Here is a 20767-nt window from a genome sequence, read left to right as displayed (position 1 = left end):
AAGAACGTGTCAATGACATTAAATAATAAGGGACAGTTACTATCACCTAAAATAACAGACTTGTTAATTGGCATATGCCAAACAAGGCCCACCTCCTGCAAGTGACTACCAAGTGTCACCTCTCTTTCCCCAGCACGATTTTTTCGCCACCGCGTATTAAATGTATTACAAACAACTCGGACGTTGTTTTTTTTCAAAACCAGAAATGGGCGAATTTAAGAGCGGACGAAATAGTCATTTTTATGAAAAGGGCGAAATTTTGTGCCGACGAAAATAAATGGTTTCACAGTATCTGGTAATACTATTTTTTTTACATACAGTTATTAGTGAATTATGAACATTTCATAAGGATCTCAAGGGTCACAACAGGTATATATATATAATATATATATAATCAAGATTTTCCATAGGCAGTTAGAGCACAGCCGGCACGAATAGCATGGACAAGTTAACAATTTTTTTTTTAATATCTAGTGTGTAAAAATTACTTTGCATTGCAGAGAACTTTAAGATCATTTTATTTCTGTAAAAAATGTTCAAAGTTATATCCTGAATGATTTTAGGGCCTTAAATTATATATGGAAACAAGCATATTTAATAATAAAAAAGGCCTGTTGAGTTTTTAATTTGTTCTCTTAAAGATTTACAGAAAGACCCTTTTTAGCTCGACTATTATATATGAAATCTATATAGTGGAGCAATTCTACTCACCCGGCGTTGGCGTTAGCCTTAGCATTGGCGTTAGTGTGAGCATGCAAATGTTAAAAGTTTGCATACTACCCCAAATATTTTCAATGTCCCCTGGCATATTTCTTTCATATTTTGCATACTTCTTAACAAACATGACCCCAACCTATAAACAAGGGCAGACAACTCTATCAAGCATTTTGTAATAATTATGGCCCCTTTTCCACTTAGAAAATGCAGCAAATGTTTAAGTTTGTTTACTACCCCAAATATTTTCAATGTCCCTTGACATATTGCTTTCATATTTTGCATTTTTCTTTACCAACATGACCCCAACCTATAAACAAGAGCAGACAACTCTATCAAGCATTTTGTTATAATTATGGCCCCTTTACCATTTTGAATATTCATATTATTGATAAATCTATGTTAAAGTTGGCGTACCACCTAAAATATTTTCAATGTCCCTTGACATATTGCTTTCATATTTTGCAAACTTATTTACCAACATGACCCCAATCTATAAAGAAGAGCAGACAACTGTATCAAGCATTTTGTAAGAATAATGGCCCTTTTTCCATTATTATATGCATATTACTTAAGATTCGACCCAATTATATCTTTGACAAGTTTTAAAATGACGCCGGTTGGTTGAAAAACATGGCATTTATGAGGTGGGGCATTTTCCTTATATGGCTATAGTAAATCTTGTTATCACTCTAGAGGCCACATTTATTGTCAGATTTTCATGAAACTTGGTCAGAACATTTTTCCAATGATATCTTGGATGAGTTTGAAAATGGTTATGTTTGCTTGAAAAACATGGCTGCCAAGGGGCGGGGCATTTTTCCTAATATGGCTATAAATGGCTATAGTAAAATCTTGTTAACACCCTAGAGGCCACATTTATTGTAGGATCTTCATGAAACATGGTCAGAAGATTCATCCCAATAATATCTTGGACGAGTTTAAAAATGATGCTGATTGGTTGAAAAACATGGCTGCCAGGGGGCAGAGCATTTTTCCTTCTATGGCTATAGTAAAACCTTGTTAACATTCTAGAGGCCACATTTATTGTCTGATCTTTATGAAACTTGGTCAGAAGATTTGTCCCAATGATGTCTTGAATGAGTTCGAAAATGGGTATGGTTGCCATAAAAACATGGCCACCAGGGGGCGGGGCATTTTTCCTTATAGGGCTTTAGTAAAACCTTGTTAACACTTTAGAGGCCACATTTATTGTCAAAGCTTCATGAAATTTGGTCAGAAGATTGGTCTCAATGATATCTTAAAAGAGTTTGAAAATGGGTACATTTGCTTGGAAAACGCGACTTCCAGGGGGCGGGACATTTTTTTCATTATATGGATATAGTAAAGTCTTGATAACACTTTAAAGGCCACTTTTATTTCCGATGTTCATGAAAAATGGTCAGAAGATTCATCCCAATAATATCTTGGACAAGTTCAAACATGATGCTGATTGGTTGAAAAACATGGCTGCCAGTGGGCTCTGCATTTTTTCTTTTATGGCTATATAGTAAAACCTTGTTAACACTCTAGAGGCCACATTTATTGTCTGATCATCATGAAACTTTGTCCGAAGATTTGTCCCAATGATATCTTGGATGAGGTCAAAAATGGTACAAATACGTACAGACTTTAATGATAAACACTAGTCTGGCCAATGTCTTTTTACAAGCTGGTATATACACTCACTGCTAGAGCAGAATCATTTGTCATCTGTTGCAGACAGGCAGTGGTGATCGTTCTTAGCAAATTGAGTTGCGGTTCTTTCCGTAGCTAAGGCTTCTAAGCACACACTGATTTGCAAAATATGCTCTGTAAATTCTAAAATGCGACCAACTAAAAACAAACCCTTTGCCAACTTCTAGGTCAAAGGTTAAGTTTGAACATCATGATTCCTTTTAAATGGCAAATGATATTCGCGTACGATCTTACAACTGTAACTCCCTATTAATTGTTCCCAACTCGGCATTTTCATCAAAGGGCATGAAGGGTGTCCAAGGTTGACAGGTTGGAATCTTTGAATGGCAGGGTGCTGCGCCCTTCCATTCATGCCAAGCTGGAGCACTGGTTTTGATGGTGTTTCACTTGTAACACACCAAGCAGTATGACCCATTATATTTATCAACATGGCTAAAATGAGGCCAAAATAATTGTTAAATGCCCTTTGTTTATTTCCAAAGACATGGATGGATCATCTTTGTCTCTGAATATATTATAAATACTCGTGTTGTTGATTTTGTCCTGTTTGCTTATTGCAGGAAAACTGTTAACGCATTATGTTGTGAAGACTCCTCTGTAATCAGACAGCTAGCAGTATTATGATTATCAAATATTAAAATTTGACTTAACAATATAGCGCTTCAAATTATATAAGACTTTATTTTTGTTTCAGATATTTTCCAGTTTCCCCTCACAACAATTTGCATCAAACCTCTTGTCTGGTAAGAAATTTCCATTGAAACCAACTGCTGGTAATACTATCTTTTTATACCCCCATTACAATTGGTAATGGGGGGCTATAGGAACCACTTTGTCGGTCCGTCAGTCTGTCCCGAAATTTCATCAGATCTTCACCCAAACTTGGTCACAAATTGTATCTAGATGATGTATAGGTCAACTTTGAATATGGATCATGCCGGGTCAGAAACTAGGTCATGGGGTCACTTATTGTGTTTTAAACCTGAAGTTTGTCTGGGCCATAACTTTGTCATTTATTTCATACAGTATTTTAAATGATGGAACAGTTCATAATGATTTCAAGACATCTTCTGATCCCTGGAAGATAAACTAGGGATTGATCTGTCTGTATATAACAGTTCAGAGCCTTCCAATCTAGCGTGAGAAGATGTAATGATAATGTTAAATGGAAATTACATATAACCATACATGCCATAATTTTTCAGACCAATTCCGGGACATTGTGTTAAATTGTCCGGGACTTTTGCCGATTTTCCGGGACATGTATAAAATGTAGCGATATTTATAGACATATGCATTTTTGGTATGTTTTGTTTTGTTTCGCATCGTTAATTGCAAAAGTTCGAAAGCCTATCCGAAATACACTTGAACTATTAACGTCAAATTAAACATTACTAGTTCCGTTACTAGATACAGGCCATGTGTTTTCAGTGTAAGCGTTCTAAACATAGATGGTGACGTCACTGCGTTATTGTTATTAAGACCGGTGTGTAACGCGTAGTTGTTGATACGCCTTTATTCATTTATAACATTTATGTAATAAAAAATACAACAATACAGTACCGTTAGATCGTCAACTCAAATCAATTCACAATACATACAACCAATCACATAAAACAAATACAACAAAACAGTACCGGTAGATCGTCAACTTAAAATCCGGACAGTTACACTCTTGTTTCGCTGTAGATATAAGTCAATTAACAACCAAAACAATGCCGCCTTTTCGGTTTGACAGCGAACGTGAGACAATCAATATGATAACAGGACCCCTGTTAATTGATCAATTTTGACACGTAGCGTAGTCTGCCTATTCGGGTAGGCATTGTCATGGAGACGCTGCATATATACACAGATTCGAGGTGCAGTTAAGCCTAAGGTAAGGTACATGTATATATGGATTTTGTAAATTCGGGGACATTTGACAGATTTCCGGGACAGCGGGTCAAGTTGTTCATTTCCGGGACTGTCCCGGACAATCCGGGACGTATGGCATGTATGATATAACAGTTCATACAGTTTAAGAAATACAATACATTTTATACAATGTCGTTTTTATGCCCCCGAACCAGGGATTTTGAGGGCATATTAAAATCGCTCCGTCCTTTAGTTTGTTAGTCCATCCGTCCGTCTGTAAGTTAGTAAGTCCGTCTGTCAGTCCGTCCGGATTATTTTCCATTCAATAAGTCAAGCAATTGTCATCAGATCTTCACCAAACTTCATGAAAATGTGTAAGGCAATTACATCTAGGTCAAGTTAGATAATGGGCCAAATAGACCCAGACACCCCTGAGTTATGGCCCTTAAATCATAGTAAAATAGGGTTTTTAGCTCAACTATTATATATGAAATATATATAGTGGAGCTTTCCTACTCTCCCCGGGGTTCCAGTGTCCGTGAGCGTTGGAATGAACTATAGTGGGGGACATATTGTTTTTGCCCTGTCTGTTGGTCTGTCTGTTGGTTTGTTTGCTCCAACTTTAATATTTTGCCATAACTTTTGCAATATTGAAGAAAGCAACTTCATATTTGGCATGCATGTGTATCTCATGGAGCTGCACATTTTTAGTGGTGAAAGGTCAAGGTCATCCTTCAAGGTCAAAATATACCTAGAAAGGTGCAGATTTGCTTCAGTTTTGTGTTTAGGTTCATTTTATTCCTAAAATATCACAGCTATTACACTATGCCTCCAAACAATATACGAAAGCTTGACCCAAACCAAGACACTCTTGATGTTAGTAATGGTAGGTGAACGTAAGAATTAAATGCTGACAATTCACATGAAATTGACATGAGGGTTTATTAATTATCCATGGTCCTGACCCCTTTAATATCTGAAATCCCTGTTTGTGCATATAACATAATGAGAACACCCTTTGGGCGACCTAACTTTGTATTTCAATCAGTTTCTTGTTTTGACCATTATTTTTACATTATTATCAAAACTTGTTAGTTTCCTACCCTTAAAAAAGGAGAGGGACTTATGGTTTGCGCTCTGTGTCTGTCAGTCTGACACTTTTCTGGATCCTTCGATAACTTTAGAAGTTCTTCACCCATTTACTTCAAATTAATACTGAACCTCTCTTATGACAATAAGGTCAATCTCAACTATGTATGGCCCCATTACCAACCCTGGGGTGCCCCTCCCACATAGGCCACGCCCACCCAAAATTGCCTTTTACTATAATTTCTTCATTTCTACACCGATTCACTTCTAATTGATACTGAACTTCTCTTATGACAATACGGTCAACTATGCATGGCCCCATTACCAACCCTGGGGCGCCCCTGGGTCAAACATGCGGCGTGGGGATATGCGTCGGTCTCTGCCGCGCCATTTCTAGTCAACATTGGAAACATTGGCATCTTAAAGGAATAAATTATGTATGAGCCCAAATTTTGCAGAACTATGGCCCTTGCTCATTTTTGTTTAGCTCCTCAGCTGAAATCATCATCTAGCAGTCACAATAGTTGAGCGGTTGGAGAGGCATTCATTGCGTCCTACTACTGCTCAGACTATATCATGGTAATGCCTTATCCAAATAACACAAGTATTCACCATGTGCAAATGTCTTGTTGTCTGTATAACTCTCTCTATTAGCTCAAAGTAAAAAGCATTTGAATTTGCACACTTTGGTATTTAAGTTTAATTTTGTTTGGACATTACAATTGTTTTGAAACTAAAGATTAGTGTGGGGGCATTACACTTCTCTTTAAAATGTTTATTTGTGATTATTATTTTTTTCAGTTTGGCAGACAAAACATGCTGATCAAAAAGAATGTGTACCACAGGGGCCAGTGGTTCCATTTGAGTGATTGACAAGAAGAAGAAGAGATGAGAAATGTTATCATCATATTTTAGTCCCTACATTTATAGTGTACAGCTCAAAGTATTGAACCGGTGTTGTAGAATATAATTGGAGATACATGCGAACATTATAACATTATATATAAGATGATATTTCAAAAGCAATAAGAAATAAAAAGTATAAAAAGGTCAAAACAGTAAACCTTGTGTTTACAGTGGACAGGTTTAAAGTGGAAGTGACTAGTTAACTGTTGATCATAAGCTGCACTGATGGAAAAAATAGTGGGAAATTACTATCTAGAAAACTGTTTAACGTACGACAACAGTTGTGGAACTTTATAAATGACCGTATGTAACAGGGCTGGGCAGTTTTCCTTATATAGCTATAGTGAAACCTTTTGAACACTAGTGAAGTCACTGTTTTTTTTCCAATCTTCATGCATTTTGGTCGAATATTTGTTCAAATGATGGCTCAGTCCAGTTTCGAAATTTTTATGTCTATTCAAAAAACATATCCACTAGAGCGCGAGGCAATTGTCTTTATATGGCTATAATGAAACCTTGTAAATTCTCTAGAAGTGACATTTTTAGCCATATCTCCATAAATTTTGGTCAGAATATTTATTCTAATGATAGCTCAGTTGTCGAGTTTGTAACTGGTTCCGGTTTGTAGACTAACATGGCTGCCAGTGGACATGACAGTTTTTCTTAAAGTGCTAGAGTAGAACCTTGTTAACATACAATTGGCCCTTTTTATGTGCATTTTTCATGAAAGATGATCAGAGCATTTGGCCCAATGTAATCTCAGCTGACTTTGAAACTGGATCACATAACGTCAAAAAGTGGGTCAAAATGTCAAATTAAAAAAAGCTTGTAAACACTGGAAGTTGCATTTAAAATTGTGTTCCTTTTTTATGTCCCCCACTATAGTAGTGGGGGACATATTGTTTTTGCCCTGTCTGTTGGTCTTTTGGTTGGTTGGTTGGTTGGTTTGCGCCAACTTTAACATTTGCAATAACTTTTGCAATATAGAAGATAGGAACTTGATATTTTGCATGCATATGTATCTCATGGAGCTGCACATTTTGAGTGGTGAAAGGTCAAGGTCATCCTTCAAGGTCAAAGGTCGAATATATGAGTCAAAATCGCTCATTTAATGTACACTTTTGCAGTATTTCAATATTCAAGATAGCAACTTGATATTTGGCATGCATGTGTATCTCATGGAGCTGCACAATTTGAGTGGTGAAAGGTCAAGGTCATCCTTCAAGGTCAGACGTCAAATATATGTGTCCAAAATCGCTCATTTTATTATACTTTTGCAATATTGAAGATAGCAACTTGATATTTGGCATGCATGTGTATCTCATGGATCTGCACATTTTGAGTGGTGAAAGGTCAAGGTCATCCTTCAAGGTCAGAGGTCAAACATATGTGGCCCAAATCGCTAATTTTATGAATACTTTTGCTATATTGAAGATAGCAACTTGATATTTGGCATGCATGTGTATCTCATGGAGCTGCACATTTTTAGTGGTGAAAGGTCAAGGTCATCCTTCAAGGTCAAATATATGGGTCAAAATTGATCATGTAATGTCACTTCTGCAATATTGAAGCTAGCAATTTTATATTTGAAATGCATGTGTATCTCATGGAGCTGCACATTTTGAGTGGTGAAGGGTCAAGGTCATCCTACAAGGTCAAACGTCATATAGGGGGACATTGTGTTTCACAAACACATCTTGTTTAAAGTTTGTCAAAACATTTGCTGTAATGATAAGCAAAGTCAAGTTTATAAATGATTATTTGCCTACAAATTACATATTTTTTATCAAGTTCATTTATTATTCTAAACTACACCCTCTCAGAATAGTCTAGTTCCTTCTGGTCACAGTTGAGCACCTTAGGGCTCTTGTTCTATAATTTGATTGTTTTGGAAAATTGTTATTTTGCCAAAATGTGAACAAGTCCAAATTTAATTAACCCTGCTTTGTAGTATCTTGTTTTCCTTATATGTATAAAGTGGAAAATTATCTATGAATCTGACTGCATAGATATTTGGTATTCAGAATAGCATCGTGTAAATGTAGTAAAACTAAACACAATTGTGTTAGCATAAAACTGGCCATGCCATGGGGGTCAAATGGTTAATACAGACTTGTAGGAAAAAGACTTCTAAAAATTTTATCCGTTAAATATATTTTGTGTACATAATGATTAGCTTTTTCCTTCAACTTATCGCTTTCATGGTGTAAAGAAAACATGCCGACTTACTAAGTAAGTCGGAGATCTGGGTTTGATTCCCAGTGAAAGTCAAGTCACAAGGAAAAATGCTTATTGTTGGAAGGATTTATTAGTTATTCAAAACGTAAGATTTTTTTTCTTTGCTCGTTCAGTTACAAATAACAGCAAATGATGTGAAAGTATTTGTTTATAACATAGAAGTTAGTGTCATGAATAGCAAATTGGAATAATGCACTTAATAGAAACTATACATATTGTATATAAGACTAAAATACGCAGAAATGAAATACCAGTAGCATTATTAATACTTTTTTATACCCCCACAAACAAAGTTTGTCGGTCCGTCTGCCTGTCTTGTCTGTCGGTCCGTATTAAGTGTCCGCTCTCTAATTCAAGTTGTTTTTACCCGATCTTCACCAAACTTTGTCAGATGTTGTATCTAGATGATGTCTAGGTCAAGTTCGAATATGGGTAATGCCGGGTCAAAATCTAGGCCAAGGGGTCACTTAGTGCGTTTTAAACTTTGAGCATGGTGTCCGCTCTCTAATTATGCACCCCTTCGAAGAAGAGGGGGTATTTTGTTTTCCACATGTCGGTCGGTCCATCAGATGGTTTCCGGTTGATAACTTGAGAACGCTTAGGCCTAGGATCATGAAACTTCATTGGTACATTGATCATGACTGGCAGATGACCCATCTTGATTTTCAGGTTACTAGGTCAAGGTCACAGTTATTCCAAATAATAAAATGGTTTCAAGATGGTAACTCAAGAATGCTTAGGCCTAGGATCATGAAACTAAGGATCATGAAACTTCATAGGAACATTGATCATGACTGGCAGATGACCCCTATTGATTTTCAGGTCACTAGGTCAAAGGTCACAGTGACAAAAACGTATTCCCACAATGGCTGCCACTACAACTGACAGCCCATATGGGGGGCATGCATGTTTTACAAACAGCCATTGTATATACTACTACCCCATGCTCGTATATAAGTAATGCCGTATCAAGCCAGTACTATACTAGCGAGTCATGTATCGGATATATCCTACTACCCATGCCCGTATATAAGTAATGCCGTATCAAGCCAGTACTATACTAGCGAGTTATAAAGCGAGTATATCCTACTACCCCATGCTCGTATATAAGTAATGCCGTATCAAGCCAGTACTATACTAGCGAGTCATATACCGGATATATCCTACTACCCCATGCTCGTACATTAGTAATGCCGTATCAAGCCGGTACTATACTAGCGAGTCATAGCGGGTATATACTACTACCCCATGCTTATATAAGTAATGCCGTACCAAGCCAGTACTATACTAGCGAGTCATATACCGGGTATACCCTACTACCCCATGTTCGTGTATAAGTAATGCCGTATCAAGCCAGTACTATACTAGCGAGTAATATAGCGGGTATATCCTACTACCCCATGCTGGTATATTAGTAATGCCGTATCAAGCCAGTACTATACTAGCGAGTTATGTACCGGGTATATCCTACTACCCCATGCTGGTATATAAGTAATGCCGTATCAAGCCAGTACTATATAAGCGAGTTATGTTCCGGGTATATCCTACTACCCCATGCTGGTAAACGAGTCTTATACCGGGTATATCCAACTACCCCATGCTCGTATAAGTAATGCCGTATCAAGCCAGTACTATACTAACGAGTCATATACCGGGTATATCCTACTACCCCATGCTCGTATAAAAGTAATGCCGTATCAAGCCAGTACTATACTAGCGAGCCATAGCGGGTATATACTACTACCCCATGCTCGTATGTAAGTAATGCCGTACCAACCCAGGACTATACTAGCGAGTCATATACCGTGTATATCCTACTACCCCATGCCTTTATATAAGTAATGCCGTATCAAGCCAGTACCATACTAGCGAGTTGTATACCGGGTATATTCTACAACCCCATGCTGGTATATAAGTAATGCCGTATCAAGCCGGTACATGCTGGTATATTAGTAATGCCGTATCAAGCCAGTACTATACTAGCGAGTTATGTACCGGGTATATCCCACTACCCCATGCTGGTATATAAGTAATGCCGTATCAAGCCAGTACTATATTAGCGAGTTATGTTCCGGGTATATCCTACTACCCCATGCTGGTAAACGAGTCTTATACCGGGTATATCCAACTACCCCATGCTCGTATAAGTAATGCCGTATCAAGCCAGTACTATACTAACGAATCATATACTGGGTATATCCTACTACCCCATGCTCGTATAAAAGTAATTCCGTATCAAGCCAGTACTATACTAGCGAGCCATAGCGGGTATATACTACTACCCCATGCTCGTATGTAAGTAATGCCGTATCAACCCAGGACTATACTAGCGAGTCATATACCGTGTATATCCTACTACCCCATGCCTTTATATAAGTAATGCCGTATCAAGCCAGTACCATACTAGCGAGTTGTATACCGGGTATATTCTACAACCCCATGCTGGTATATAAGTAATGCCGTATCAAACCGGTACTATACAAGCGAGTTATATAGCGGGTATATCCTACTACCCCATGCTCATATATAAGTAATGCCGTATCAAGCCAGTACTATATTAGCGAGTTATATAGCGGGTATATCCTACTACCCAATGCTCGTATATAAGTAATGCCGTATCAAACCGGTACTATACTAGAGAGTCATAGCGGGTATATACTACTACCCCATGCTCTTATATAAGTAATGCCGTATCCAGCCGGTACTATACTAGCAAGGTATATACCGGATATATTCTTCTACCCAATGCTGGTATATAAGTAATGCCGTATCAAGCCGGTACTATACTAACAAGTCATATACCGGGTATATCCTACTACCCCATGCTCGTATATAAGTAATGCCGTATCAAGCCAGTACTATACTAGCGAGTTATATACCGGGTATATCCTACTACCCCATGCTCGTATATAAGTAATGCCGTTTCAAGCCAGTACTATACTAGCGAGTTATATACCGGGTATATCCTACTACCCATGCTCGTATATAAGTAAAGCCGTATCAAGCCAGTACTATACTAGCGAGTCATGAACCGGATATATCCTACTACCCCATGCTCGTATATAAGTAATGCCGTACCAAGCCAGTACTATACTAGCGAGTTATATAGCGGGTATATCCTACTACCCCATGCTCGTATATAAGTAATGCCGTATCAAGCCAGTACTATACTAGCGAGCTATATACCGGATATATCCTACTACCCAATGCTCGTATATAAGTAATGCCGTATCAAGCCTGTACTATACTAGCTAGTTATATAGCGGTATATACTACTACCCCATGCTGTTATAAGTAATACCGTATTAGTTACACTGTTTGTAACTGATGGTGTATGAGAGCGAAGCTCGAGAAGGGAACTGATTGTGTATATCCTATACACAATCAGTTACTAACGGTGTATCTATTATATCTCAACCGATTACTCGGGGTGTATGGAAATTTCTCAAGGTGTATGGAAAATACACAATGGGCACATGGCCTCTCAAAGCAAATCGAATCAGGTCATTTTTGTAGGAGGCGAGTTATACCTTACTACCCTATGCTCGTATACGTAATGCCGTATCACATCAGTTGTATTTTTGACGTCATTTAGTTATATACAGGATAGTCATATAGCGGGTATTTCCTATAACCCCCAAGTACGTACTGTTAATGCTATATCAAACCTGTTATATTCCTAATTTCACAAAGCGGGTATAACCGACTATCCCAGGCTCAAGTTTGCCAAGCGGTATCTACCCAGTAATATTCTATATGTCATTATGCGGGGATACATGACTATCGTATGTTTGTATTTAAGTGATGCTGTAGCACATTAGTTCAACACTCACAAGTCATACCAAGGGTATATAGGGTTAGGGCAACTAAACCTAATCATATTGTTCACTGCTCGCCTGCATGGTCTGTTCTTCTAAAAGCCATGTAAGAAACACAATCATTCTGCTGTGAGCATATTTTGATCAAATTAATGAATGCTAGTTCGGTTGTTCGGCGTAGCTGTCTTACCAAGCTTTTCATATTAAATACCCTTTATCAACAAACAATTAAATGATGGGGAAATTTCACGCCTGTAGACCCGAATGAATGAATCAGAATATTTTAATTATTTATTTCAGAGAAATCACCCACAGCATTGGCCAAATCACTGCGGAAATCCGGACTTCTTCATGCACGTTTTTGACCTAACAACAATCACTGCGAAATAGCGCAGACCGTGTTTGACTTACGCTGGCCGCATACGCATTAAGACCTATTTTCGCAAGACGCGACTATAAGTGTGATTTGGTTGTGTTGAAAGAACACTGTGCATGTATGAACTATTTACATCTCATTGCGATGGCGATATAATAAATTCATAATAAGCCTTGTGAGGCCACATATGATCACATGTAGTATATTTTTATCTAAGGACAAAATTGTTCGGTTTGAATATACGTGCACTTTATAAGAAACACATCATGCGGTGGATATGCGACAATTAAACCTTTATTTTCTATTTAAATATTTATAAACGTGAATATACGACTTGCTTTAACGATACAAGCGTTAATGCGTTACTGATAGGATCATGCGGCAGCAATGAATAGGACACTCCTCGTGTAAGTAATCATCATAGTCTAGGGACCCTTCAGATTTTGCATCGTAAAAAGTGTGACCCAGTAATATTGCTTAAAATGGTTGAGCTAACTTAATTTTCATCTTTTCTCGTGCTCTTTAATTACCCACATATTTAGGTCTGGTTGATAGTACTTTTACTTCCCACAGAGCAATTCGGTTCAAATTACTAATAACAACAATACACATTTTTAGCTTTATTTCAAATGTGAACATATTTATTTAACGCAGACGTGTACATAATTTTAACACAGAACAAGGGCTGTTTGTAAAACATGCATGCCCCCCATATGGGCTGTCAGTTGTAGTGGCAGCCATTGTGAAAACGTTTTTGTCACTGTGAACTTGACTTTTGACCTAGTGACCTGAAAATCAATAGGGGTCATCTGCCAGTCATGATCAATGTACTTGAGAAGTTTCATGATCATAGACCTAAGTATTCTTGAGCTATCAACAGGAAACCATTAAACTGTTTTGAGTCACTATGACCTTAATCTTTGACCTAGTGACCTGAAAATCAATAGGGGTCTTCTACCAGTCATTATCAATGTACCTATGAAGGGGGTCATCTGCCAGTCATTATCAATGTACCTATGAAGTTTCATGGTCCTATGCGTAATCATTCTTGAGTTATCATCATGAAACCATTTTACTGTTTCGAGTAACTGTGACATTGACCTAGTGACCGGAAAATCAATAGGAGTCATCTCCCAGTCATGATCAATGTTCCTATAAAGTTTCATGATCCTAGGCGTAAGCATTCTTGAGTTATCATCCATAAATCATTTTACTGTTTTGAGTCACTGTGACCTTTGACCTAGTGACCTGAGAATCAATAGGGGTCATCTGCCAGTAATGATCAATGTACCCATGAAGTTTCATGATGCTAGGCCTAAGCATTCTTGAGTTATCATCAGGAAACCATTTTACTATTTTGAGTCACTGTGACTTTGACCTTTGACCTAGTGACCTGAAAATCAATAGAGGTCATCTGCCAGTTATGATCAATGTTCCTATGAAGTTCATGATCTTAGGCGTAAGCATTGTTGAGTTATCTTCCAGAAACCATTTTAGTATTTTGATTCACTGTGACCTTGACCTTTGACCAAGTGACCTGAAAATCAATAGGGACCATTCGCCAGTCATGATCAATATACCTATGATTTTTTTATTTTATGATCCTAGGTGTAAGCATTTATGAGTTATCATCCGGAAACCATTTTTCTATTTCGAGTCACTGTGACCTTGACCTTTGACTTAGTGACCTGAAAATCAATAGAGGTCATCTGCGAGTCATCATCAATGTACCTATGAAGTTTCATGATCCTAGGCGTAAGCGTTCTAGAGTTATCATCCGGAAACCATTTTACTATTTCGAGATCAATAAACCTATGAAGTTTCATGATCCTAGGCCAAAGCGTTCTTGAGTTATCATCAGGAAACCATCTGGTGGACGGACGGACCAACCAACTGACATGTGCAAAACAATATACCCCTCTTCTTCCAAGGGGGGGCATAAATATAATATTAATTTTTAGTAATCTAAATTAACTAAAAATTGCTAGATTGTATTTTCCGAGAAATTATCGGAAAACATCGTTAAAGTTAAAGGGTATCTGCCAGCTTATGCCATTATAACACAAATGTTAAATGACAAAAGCTGTTGCCCGGTTCACGGCACGCGGAGCCTACCCTATTGTGAACCAAAATCTTTTTGTGTATTTCATCCTAGTAGTTACCTTGACATAGAACAGACACATTGGTTACTTTTATGAAACAATTCTTATAAAACTTGGTATACAAATTGCGACATTGTTGCCCATTTGTCCGTCAGTCCATGTCCGAATAGTAGCTTAAATTGAGAAAACTCAGTAAGATTTCATGAAACTTAATATTCACATAATTTTTAAATACACAAAATAATACATTGACCATTTTAATTTTGTGATAAAACTTGGTTTACAAATGAACTCAGAAGAGCAATGTGATATTTATTTTGTCCCTACCGTTTTCACATGAAGGGATTTACGGTTGACCCACTGTCCATCGGTCTGTCAGTCAAATAAACCTGGATCTGGTTACAATGTTTTCCTAAGATTTCACCAGGTTACCTACTTTTTGGACACACTTAACCCAGGCTTACTCAACCAAGATGAGCATGTCGATCAGGTTTCATCAACATTGAGTCGAAAAAAGCCTGGTTTCTTCCGTCACCTGATGATCCTCTAACACAGCAAGTCAATCCTTGAATGTCCGAAATATGTTCTGGTTCTTATAATGGCAGACAAAAACAAGACCTATGATTTTAAGTAAATTTGTTATGTTCATATATACATTAATTATTCCAACTATTTTTTTAGCTCGTATATGTTGTTATACAATTGTATTAAACATGGCCATTTAAGTCTTTCATAAGATTCTAACTAAAAAAATGAGTTTTAATTTCTTTTAAAACTCTTGATGCAAGCAAACGATGAACGGCAGTATTGGGGGAAAAAAACTGGCAGACAATATGTATTTGACCATCAACACTAGAGAAGACTGAGATAAAGATATGCAGAAAATGAAGTAACACCAGTTCATACACAGTACTAAACTCACATCATAGAGATGTTTAAGTTCATGGATTTCAAGACTATTAAAGCTCAGGACTTTGGTACAGTCTCCCCATCTACAGCATTTCTCTTGAACCACATGAGAGATGATATGTGCATCTTGCTGCCCTATGGAGTGGAAGTCTTCCTTGCAGGATATCCATTTGCACGAATACTCCTATAACAAGCAACTTTGTAAACTGCAGATTGGAAGCCAAAGTCAATTAACTTACAGTGTACACATATTTAACTTTAGTTATAATCATTGACTAAGTTTTTCACAAATGTTATTTTTGATTGAAAATGTTAATGAAAAGGCCAAAAAAAAGAGATTTACTGTGAAATAAGTCAATGGAGATAAGCCTACTAATAGCTCTTGGTGTGTATTGTGGATTTCACCATGATTTGTTTAACTCTATTTTTGTTTTATTTATCTATATATTGATATTTTCTATGAGTACTTTACGCAGATACACATCTAATCAGAGCCTCTGTTCATGTAATAAAAGTATGTTACTGTTCTGTTCTTCTGTTAATAACTAATCTAAAAAGAAAGAAAAAAAGTAAATTTGCACTATTGTATGAATATGGCATACACTTATTTTTCCATGTTGAAATCTTATTAAATTCATGATATGAAGCCCTAAAATGTTTGTAACAAACAGATGGATGGACTGACAGACTGACCGATGGAAAACGCCAACACTATATCTCTCTGGCTTTGGCAAGGATAATGATTCAACAGAAAGTAGAAATCATCAATAAAAACTTGATGCATCTAAGTTAACTTAGCAATTAGTGAGTTCAATATGTCCTTTAACTGAACAAAAAACAGATGTTTCAAAAACTTAACATGATTTGTCATTTGTTGCAAATATTAAGAAGCACTTACAGGTCCTGGGTTTCAATCACCAACATGCACCCTGTGAACTAGTTTTTGACCCAGCATGACCCATATTTGAACTTGAACTAGATATTGTCTAGATACAACTTCTGACCACATTTGTTGAAGATCAGATGAAAACTACTTCAATAAGAGAGTGGACACCGTGCTAAATGCTTGAAATGCACTAAGTAACCTCGTGACCTAGTTTTTGACCTGGCGTGACCCATATTTGAACTTGACCTAGATAACATTTTGACACAATTTCTGACCAAATTTGGTGAAGATCGGATGATAACTACTTCAATTTGAGAGCGGACACCATTCTTAATCCTTGAAATGTACTAAGTGAACCCCTGACCTTGTTTTTGACCCGGCATGACCCATAATTGAACTTGACTTATATATTGTCTAGATAAAACTTCTGACCAAAGTTTGTGAAGTTTGGATGAAAACTATTTCAATTAGAGAGCAGACACCATGCGAAATGCATGAAATGCTCTAAGTGACCTCGCGACCTAGTTTTTGACCCGGCATAACCCATATTTGAACTTGACCTATATATCATTTACACACAACTTATGACCAAATTTGGTAAAGATTAGATGAAAACTACTCCAATTAGAGAGCCACCACTGCTAAATCCTTCAAATGCACTAAGTGACCCCGTGACCTAGTTTTTGACCTGGCATGACCCATATTCGAACTTGACCTAGATATTGTCTAGATACAACTTCTGACCAAGTTTGGTGAAGATCGGATGAAAACTATTTGAATTAGAGAGTGGACACTGTTATGGACGCCGCCGCCCGCCAAGGGTGAAACTATAATACGTCCCGTTTTTTCAAAACCGGCGTATAAAAATAAGTAATATCCCTTACAGGGTTCAGGTCACACAATTAACTTATAGACAATAGGCAATACTTAATTCATTCGCTTTAAACTGTTTCTCTTGACAGATAACAAATGTTCAATCAAATTTTCATTCAAGATCTTGTCACTTCATTTGGTTACAAATTTGAAATATACTATAAAATTTGCCTTCATAATGGAAACTTCTATTTTCCAAGCATGCCTTCCACTTCCTTGAGCTGACTTCGTTGAGTTCATGATTAGCAGATGCAATCTGTAAGATTTACTTATAAATAACTCTAAAATAAGTGATTGTTACCCAAAAAATAAAAAAAATATATGTTCTTTTGTCTAATTACACACTTTCACATACATAAATGTGACACACGCATAAAGGCCCATAACCATCCAATCAAAATATTCAGAAATAGAGGTGCTCATTATACTAACAGTAATGACTAAGTTTGTATACATGTATGTTTTTTCAACTATGTTTTGCAAAATATTCTCATGCAAACCAGGGTTTCCAATTTAATAAGCCACATGTACATTGCATGTAACAGGGGTAAGACAATGCTAACAAGAAATGTGGTTGTCAGAAACACAATGCCCCCTAATGCGCCACTTTGATTTTTTTTTTTTTACCTTTGACCTTGAAGGATGACCTTGATCTTTCACCACTCAAAATGTGCAGCTCCATGAGATACACATGCATGCCAAATATCAAGTTGCTACGTTCAATATTGCAAAAGTTATGAAGAAGGTTAAAGTTTTGGTTAAAGTTTTTGAATTATATTTTTTGACCTTTGACCTTGAAGGATGACCTTGACTTTGACCTTTCACCACTCAAAATGTGCAGCTCCATGAGATACACATGCATGCCAAAAATCAAGTTGCTATGTTCAATATTGCAAAGGTTATGATGAAGGTTAAAGTTTTGGTTTAAAGTTTTGGGACACACACACACACACACACACACGGACACATACAATGACAGACAGGCCAAAAACAATATACCCCCGATCTTTCGATCCGGGGGCATAAAATAATCCTGGTTGTGTTTTTCAAGCAATCTAGCTAAAACAAACAGGTTTAATTAAAATATAAAGATTAACTAAAATGAACATACCAGTTATATAGGGCTATAACTACCATATTGAGTATGTCAACACAAAATCGTGTCATTAGTGCTAAAAGATACAGAAAGCATTATATGGGAAAGTGCATGTGTTGACCTCTTTTTTTGTTACTTTATTTGTACATAAAATGCTTGTCAAGCATACACAAGTTAGTGATTTTAAGTCATACCATTGGTGAGCCTATCAGCTTTATTTTACTCTCTTTTCCAGTCTCTGGTGCTTGATGTGGCGACTGCAAAAGTGGCTCAGCAAAGCGTCTTCGTTGGAGCAAACACCCTGCATTCTGGACACCGATGTGCGCCTCCTTATAAATATAAAACTTTGTGAAACATAAAAATATATGTAACATTTATTTTCATCATTTTAACCAATAAATCACCTACTAAAACAAGAACTTTGACATAACTTAGATAAGAAAACATATATATTATTTTCAATTAAATTGTTAAACAAGAGCTGTCTCCATAGGATGACGTATGCCCCCAATAAATGCTTTGATAGAAATTATGAGCATTTTTTCGAACCTAAACGCGGGACCCTAAGGTCAAGGTCATGGGGTAAAAGTTTGTGTGGGTAAGGAAAGGCCTTGTCCATATACACATGCATATCAAATATGAATGTTACATCTGAAGCGACAAAAGAAGTTATGAGAAATTTTTCGAAACCTAAACACAAAGTGTGACGGACAGACAGACATCAGACAAACAGACAGGACAGTGCGATCACTATATGCCCTCCTTCGGCGGCATAAAAAAAGTTAATCCAGAAATGCAAAATAAGTCCCAAACTAGAGAGCGGACACCATACATAAAATCCTTGAAATGCACGTAATGTAAAGCAAGTTAGTTCAAATAACAATTTACACAATTTCAATACTTTCTTAAAGTTAGTTCAAATAACAATGAAAAACAATTTCAATATTTCTTATCACATTAATCAATAATTATTATTTTAAAAAAAAACATCCTGACAGTCCCCTCACATTTATGTGACTGAACTATCAGTCAAAAAAACGTTTGTTAGCTAACAGGGAGATATCTGTTATGGGAGAAGGTTCAAAATATTTTTGCCATTTCTTATATCACACTGCAAGTGTCAGTGCTACTGGCTCTGGGCATTTTCTATTTTTATCAAACCACTAAATTCAATGTATTTTATTCAGAAAACTTTGCAAAAGACAAACCTCAGTGTCTGGACTGACCTGATGCACCAAATCGCACAAGTCAGCTACATCTCTGAAATTATTTTCAATACAATCATTTCATTAATAAAAATAGATAACAAGAGCTGTCAGAGGACAGCGCGCTCGACTATTCGAGTGCTTGACAGTATAACGTAAGCCATCATGGGGAAATTGTTCATATTCAATAATTTATTAGATGATCTTTCAAAAATAAAAAAAGGAAAAAAAAAAAATTTGGGGAGGGGGAGGGGTAGGGGGGTTGAGAGGGGGGGGTATAAATGGGGTGTGGTCATTTATTAGTGATCTGATCATCTTTCAAAAATAAAAAAGGAAAACAAAAAATTTGGGGGGGGGGGGCAGGGATTCTGGGTTGGGCGTGGGGTATTGCAGTGCTGAAGCTAGGATTTGAAAAGGGCAGGGGGATTTTTTGTCAAAAGGGCACTTGGACGTGCAGTATTTTGTCAAAAGGGCATTTCGAGCGCGCGGGCAATTCTAGAATGCTTCCTCATGCATGTTAATTTATTTGTTATCAATAATTGTAAGAATAAATTATTCCCATTGTCATTAAACAATTCAAATTTAATTACTACCATGAGGAATAAATTATTACAATGTATTTTAATAAGAGAGATTTTAATCATCATATGTATTTTTTTTTTTAAGGGCAGGGGGGGGCCCTAGGAAGGTCAGGCGGAGGTTGGGAGGGCAGGGCGGGGCGCCCTTGATTTAGGCCTAGCTGGAGCACTGGTATTGCACGGGTGGAATCCATTGTGGTATTCCGGTAAGTGTTGTTTTGTCAAGTATTAATAAATCTTATCATAAATAAAGAAGTTATGTGAATAAAAGCAAAATGTCCAATTCTCAAAGTAAAAAAAGGGCCCATAGTTCTATCAAAATGCTTGCTTCAGTGGTCTAATCTTGTTTAAGGTTGGGGTCATGTTGATTAACAAGTATGCAAAATATAATAGCAATATGTCAAAGGACATAGGAAATATTT

The 20767-nt window shown here is 37.0% G+C and overlaps 1 protein-coding gene and 3 long non-coding RNA genes across 4 annotated transcripts in view; 3 read left to right on the top strand and 1 right to left on the bottom strand.

The window, feature by feature from the left end:
- LOC127845226 (uncharacterized) overlaps positions 1 to 20767 on the top strand; it is a 112276-nt gene that overhangs the window by 71274 nt on the left and 20235 nt on the right. The gene's annotated exons all lie outside the window — the stretch shown is intronic.
- On the top strand, positions 2392 to 12887 carry LOC127845237 (uncharacterized). Its single transcript, XR_008033117.1, has 2 exons — positions 2392 to 3155; positions 12621 to 12887. It is a non-coding gene; the product is annotated as an uncharacterized LOC127845237 (long non-coding RNA).
- Positions 4803 to 8459, top strand: LOC127845239 (uncharacterized). The gene is made up of 2 exons (XR_008033119.1): positions 4803 to 5937; positions 6160 to 8459. It is a non-coding gene; the product is annotated as an uncharacterized LOC127845239 (long non-coding RNA).
- On the bottom strand, positions 13304 to 14299 carry LOC127845236 (uncharacterized). Its single transcript, XR_008033116.1, has 2 exons — positions 14075 to 14299; positions 13304 to 13936 (listed from the first exon to the last, which is right to left on the bottom strand). It is a non-coding gene; the product is annotated as an uncharacterized LOC127845236 (long non-coding RNA).

This window comes from Dreissena polymorpha, chromosome 9 (genome assembly GCF_020536995.1).
Source record: "Dreissena polymorpha isolate Duluth1 chromosome 9, UMN_Dpol_1.0, whole genome shotgun sequence".
Taxonomy (NCBI): domain Eukaryota; kingdom Metazoa; phylum Mollusca; class Bivalvia; order Myida; family Dreissenidae; genus Dreissena; species Dreissena polymorpha.
Note: the sequence above shows the minus strand (reverse complement) of the source record. Positions and strands in the feature narration are given on the sequence as shown.